General features: G+C 39.3%; 1 pseudogene; it reads left to right on the top strand.

Moving 5' to 3' along the window:
• The window catches only part of LOC122084767, a 135,322-nt pseudogene extending 130,739 nt beyond the window's left edge, over positions 1 to 4,583 (top strand).
• Positions 4,584 to 6,104: the final 1,521 nt, after the last annotated feature.

Raw genomic sequence — 6,104 nt, 5'->3', positions numbered from 1 at the left:
CCTAGAACTAGAAATTAAAATTATTGCACCTTTGAATAACTTGAATAACATAAACAATAAAAATAAAAAAGCATTGCATTCATTAAATAGTAACCAATCACAAAAGTGTTTAAAGCCAAAAGCAAAGGAGAACTAAAACTAGAACTAGAGCACAATTACAACTAGAGAAGAAAAGAGGAAGAGAGAAAACCCTAAAAGAGAAGTGTCTCCTCCCTCCCCTTGGTCGACTCTCTTATATACGGAATGGAAATTAGGAAAGAAGAGAAAAAAAAGAGAAAATAGGAAAGAAAGTAGGGGAGAGAGAAGTTTGGACGAATTTTCCCTTTTTTTTTTCCTATTTTTTTCTCCTATTTTTTTTTTTCTATTTTTCTCTTTTATTTCCTTCTTTTTCTCTCTCTCTTCAAACTTGCGCACAAACCTCCTTTCTTTAAGTGATGAGTAGAAGAGAGAAAATATTCCAAAAAAATCTCTAAAAAAATAGTGAGCAAGAGATTTTTGCACACCACAACTCACTAACTATGCTAGGAAGTTGTTATTATCAAAAAAGAATCTTCAATCACTCAAGGGGGGTCCATCGATCCTTGTTGGTATTTGAAATATTCCTTGTACACCTAGGACAAATGCAAACGGGTTGGTTCTGCATCTCGGTTCAGTTCTGATCCATTATTCTTTCTTTTGGCCCGAAAAGAATAATCACTTGTACGGGTGATCAAACGGATGTGTACTTTTAATGCAACATATTCATCTTGCTCAGAATTGTATCCTCTTCGCAACCATGAAAAGAAACAGAACCTCTTTATGTGTAAAATTGGAGATACGGTGCCTGATAGTCCTTAAGGTCTTTAAAATATAAAACCTGCAAAAAAGAGAGTGAAACCCAAGGTAGCTCCATTCTAAATATGTAAAATGCATGCTTTTATACCCTAGATTTTACTCATAAATGTGCTTATCAATAACCCATCAGAAAACTTAGGTTTGCTGATTTCTTTCTCAAATCAAAAGGAGAATCAATTCGAAGTTGTGAGCGAACATAGTAGTCGTTCCCATAGTTAGTAAAATACGCATATTATACGCGTATAATACATGCATCCGAACATTTAATTCAAAAGTTCGTAATTTGGCATATCAATCCAAAAAAATCATTTAATACGCAGATTTTAAAGATAACCTTGTTATACATGAATAATACTCGTATAATATGCTACATACTTAATAAAACTTTTGGATTAAAAAAAAATACAAAAATGAGATTAACCCAAAAGGGCCAAATCTCGATATCAGGAACCCTAATTGATCGAAACTATAACCCTTCTTCTTCCCTCATCTAAGTAAACCAAAAAAAGAAGGAACCCTTGCCCCAGTGACCCCTTCTCTTCTATCTCCGTTCTCAGTGGCCAGTGACCGAGGGTGATAGGTGAGACCTCAATACCCCCTGGTCTCATTCTCTTCTCCATTTCTCTTCCTATAGATTGTTGAAAACCCAATCAACCCTTCCTCTTCTCCGTTTCTCTTCTCATTGGTAATTGAAAATCCAATCGAGGGCGATTGCATCTGTAAATAATTTTTAACGAGAAGCAAGAAAGATTCAAAAGAGATGACTCACATGGACAAAGATAGCTAAGGGCGGGATTCTCCAAAAGGGGTTGAAATGAAAACCTTTTTAGGAAATTTAGCATACAATCACAATTTGAATTGGACCGACAATTATTTACAAACATGGTTGCAGTTAGACAATGTGAAGAATTAGAAAGAGGGAAATGACATGGGTGTTCTCCTCCTTCTGTCCTTGCAATACTGCATCTGAGAAATCAAAGGAGTTGAAGGGAGGAGGTTCTTGAGCCTTAAAATTGATCCGTGACCGGTCTTAGATTGTACCCACATGAAAATTTCAAGAAAATCCAAGCACATCTCTGGGATGAATGATTGTAAACACTTATTCTCCATCTTCTTGAACCTTGTTTTCATACTAAGAAGAATAAGAGAACATGTTCCTTTTTAGGGGTTAAATGTAATTAATATTAAATGTGAAAATTCAAGAGAATGGGAAATGATTTCAAATTGGAAAATCAGATTGGATTTTATTGTCCATAAAAGCATGGTAGATTAGAATTTAGTTTCAAACAATCATTTTTAGTCCCGGATTTTTGCTCCCTAATTTTTACAGAGCAACCGTATTAAATGTGTACCGTATCATTACCGTACGCGTTTTATTGCACCGAATTTTTTGAAACATATTGTTGTTGTATGGTCCATTTAATTACTATATGTATCCATTCCCGTATTATTGTCGTCCCCATACTTACTAACTATGGTCATTCCTTCGTTCAGCCAGAAGCTTCGGCCACCCCTTCTTCCTCTCTCCATCTTCTCCTCTCCATCTTCTTGTTTTGTCTTTCTCGTTCTTCTTGCATCTTCCCTTTTCCATTTTCTTCCCGAATTAGTTCGAAGTTGCGACCGAACACAGTAGCCGCTTCCTCATTCAGCAAGAAGCTTCAACCACTCCTTCTTCCTCTCTCCATCTTCTTGCTTCTTCCCTTTTCCTTTTCCTTTTTCTTTCTTCTACTTTCTGCGATCAACACTGATTTCGAGAAGGTAATGAGTTGTCGATTAAAGGAGGTAGTAACCTCATTTGTTTTCAGTTTGAGATTTGGTTGAATAACTGCTTAAGGCTATGGACATAAATTATGACTATGCATATATTACAACAAGTTATTTGGTTTTGTAAGACTCAATTCTCTGGGAAGAAGTCAGAAAACCTAGGTTTTCTATTTGGGTTATCAAAAATTGGTCCGTTTTAAATGGGTCAAATTGTTCCAATTTTGTGCTTTACATCTCAGACTTTAATCATCTTTTGGCCATGTATCGGCAAATCGATCCCTTATTGTACTTCACCGCAAATCCTCTTCGTTGTAGAGGATGTTTTTCGGTTAGTCAATCACCGTTTAGTAATGATTTCATGAATGGGATAAATCTTAAATACCTAAACTACCCTTAAGGGTAGCGAATAGACACTTCTATGCTTTAACTAGAAAGGAGCCAAAAAAAAAAAAAAATCGTCGGCAAAACTTACCTTGCTATCTTACTCCCACAGTGAAAGCACCATGTCTAACACACTAAAGGTCCCCGGTTTGGAAGGATACGATGAAAGACTGATCCCAAACCGTAGAGTCTTGGCCCAAGATCTCTAATTCGGACGAGCAGAGATCAAAATGGCTGTGAATAACCTTGATTTCCCCAATTTCATTGCTCCCAATAAGCCTAGGGTTCTACTTGTTATAGGGTCCTCGCCAAAACCTTGTGAGAATCTAGTCGGTGATTATTACCTCTTGAAATCGATCAAGAACAAGATTGATTACTATCGTACCATGGAATAGAGATCTTTTAGGCCAAGATGGCAGGTTTCTAGGCTAAACTTCCATTGATTTGTAATCTCTTGTTGTCTCATCCGAAATTGAATTTCTGAAAGCTGGAAGTTTTATGCTTAGGAACTATCAGTGGTTGTTGGACATGCTTGATGCTTGGCCTCCCATGGGGCCAAAAGGGAAGATCAGAGACGATGCTGAAAAGATCCTCATGATGGAGCTTAAGGGCTGACCTATTTTCAAGGTTGACAATCAGTTCGCGATGGTTTACCTTCTCATTTCGTAGAGGAATAAGTGGGGTGACAAGGTCTATCTCGAGAGTGTTATTAATTGTATGGATTTTTAATTTTTATTTTGGGTGGAAACTTGCATGGATATTGGGGAGTTTTGGTCGATAGATATGAGGAGATGATAGAGAACTACCACCTAGGACTGGGCAACCATCAATGGCCCCTGGTTACTCATTTTGTGGGTTGCAAGCTATGTGGGAAATTTGGAGATTACCCTCTTGAGAGGTTCCTAAAGCAGATGGATTGAGCATTCAATTTTAACCACCGGTGTATGATTAGATCCGGTACCATGGGCCGAGGGGGGGATCTGATACCGTGGGCTTAGAGGTCGGTATTACAATGATGGCCACCAATGTATGATTGGATGTAATGGACGTGATTGATGCATGTAGAATGCATATGGTTAGGATTCATACACCTTGGTGCTACACCCCTTTCCAGTAAGGGTTTAGGTACTGGCTAATCCTAAAGGGTGGAATGTTATTGAGAGTACCATATTCGTCGTACGACATACCATTCTCAGAGGCAGATGCAGCATGGGTGACTGAGGGATTTTTCGGGACCATGGCTGTCCACAGTATGGGTGACCGATGTGTAGGATTTCGGGACCATGGCTGTTGGGGTTACCTTCGGAGGTTTGTGGGGTGACCGATATGTAGGTCTCCGGGCCCTGCAGACTTTCGCTTGAAGGAGCTTGTATCCTTGTAGCCTGGCGTTTTGGGAGGGGATACCACCTTCGTTGCAGATGATTGACCTAGTAATGGAAATAGAAAAATAATATAATAAATGGATTCATATGCATTATATCTGTATGTGATATGCATTGCATCATTTATTGTGTGAACTCGCATGCATACCCCTCAATGGGTTTGTGAAGTTCACCCCTCATTGATTACTCTTTTTAGATGGTGGAACTGGTGCTGAGGCATGATTGGACTTTGACAGTGGTTGTGAGGCTTGTGTCTACGAGACACTAGGTTGATGGTGGACTTTACCACTGTTGTTTCAGTTATTTCTTTTGATCTATATATTGATGAAGTATGTAAGATGTAAATATTACATCTGTGGGTTGTTAACAAATGGATCTTGTATATTTGTAATTTATCATGTAGTGGGTCACCAGTGATATTTATATGATTTTATCAGCGTACTATAATTGCAGTTGTGGTCTTGGTCTGTGATCCTGGAGGGTTAGGTTGACTGGATGTGAGTGTCCAGTGCCGCATACCTTGGCCAATTCGAGATAGGGTGTGACAGTATCCATTAAATTCGTTAATTCCAATAGTTGATATTTGTTTGTTTAAGGTACCATAAAATACAAAGGACCTAGCCATGTTGAGTTTCAACCTAGGTAGGGAACTCATCCAGAACCCCCATACTAAATGAAATAGAGACACTAGTGGCCTTCATGAAGATCATAAGATCATCTACAAACATAAGGTAAGAGCTTCTACACTTAGGTTGCAAGCATATCCTTCCTTCCATTTCCAATTTCCTCATCAACCTTGAAAATAATTCCATAGCTATGGTAAAAAAGGTATGGTGAGATGGGATCCCCTTGTCTAATTCCCTTCTTCCCTCAGAAAAAACCAACCGGACTTCCATTCAAAATAATAGAGAAACAAGGAGTATCCACAAAACCTTTCACCCATCCAATAAACTGAGAAGGAAACCCCATCCTTTCCATTATATCAAACAGAAAGTTCCGACTTAGAGAGTCATATGCCTTGTGCAAATCAATCTTCAAAACTGTAGATGGGACAACCCCTCTTTTGCTCTATTCCCCTTACCACATCTTGACACACCAAAATATTATCCAGTAAAACAACCTTTGATAAAGGCTGATTGAGTCTCACTAACCATCGTACTAATAACCCTTTGCAACCTCTTCGATAAGAGTTTATTGATCTTATAAATCCAGTTACAGAAAGCTATTGGCATATTCTAGGGGTGCAATAGGGCCATGTTGGGCCGGACTTCTTAAAACCTAGCCCAACCCTAAGTCCCCTTAACTAGGCCCAAATCTGCCCTGACCTTGACTCAGGCCCACAAAACTTCAACCTAGACACAACCCTTCAGGGTTCAACCCAACCCTTGCTCGGCCAATCAGGGACAAAAGTCAGGGTAAAAAAATTAGGGCCGGGTTTAGGGCAAGTTGGGCAGGCCAAAGACATCAATCCTTACCTGCCTAGACCCTGACTCAGGGTTGGGTTGGCCCCTGGGGCCAAAATTTTTGGGTTGGTACTTGTTCGAGATCAGGCGGGCCAAGGGCGGGTTCAGGCCATTAGGGCCAAACTTGCACCCCTAGCATATACCTAGCAAATGAGGATACATCACCCGATTTTGGGATAAGGCTGATGAAGGTGACATTAATTTTGTGAGGTATGAAGGAGTTCTGAAAAAACCATTTTATTGCAAGGGTAAGATCCTCACCCACAAACTCTCAGGAACA

Source organism: Macadamia integrifolia, chromosome 7 (assembly GCF_013358625.1).
Source record: "Macadamia integrifolia cultivar HAES 741 chromosome 7, SCU_Mint_v3, whole genome shotgun sequence".
Taxonomy (NCBI): Eukaryota; Viridiplantae; Streptophyta; class Magnoliopsida; order Proteales; family Proteaceae; genus Macadamia; species Macadamia integrifolia.
Note: the sequence above shows the minus strand (reverse complement) of the source record. Positions and strands in the feature narration are given on the sequence as shown.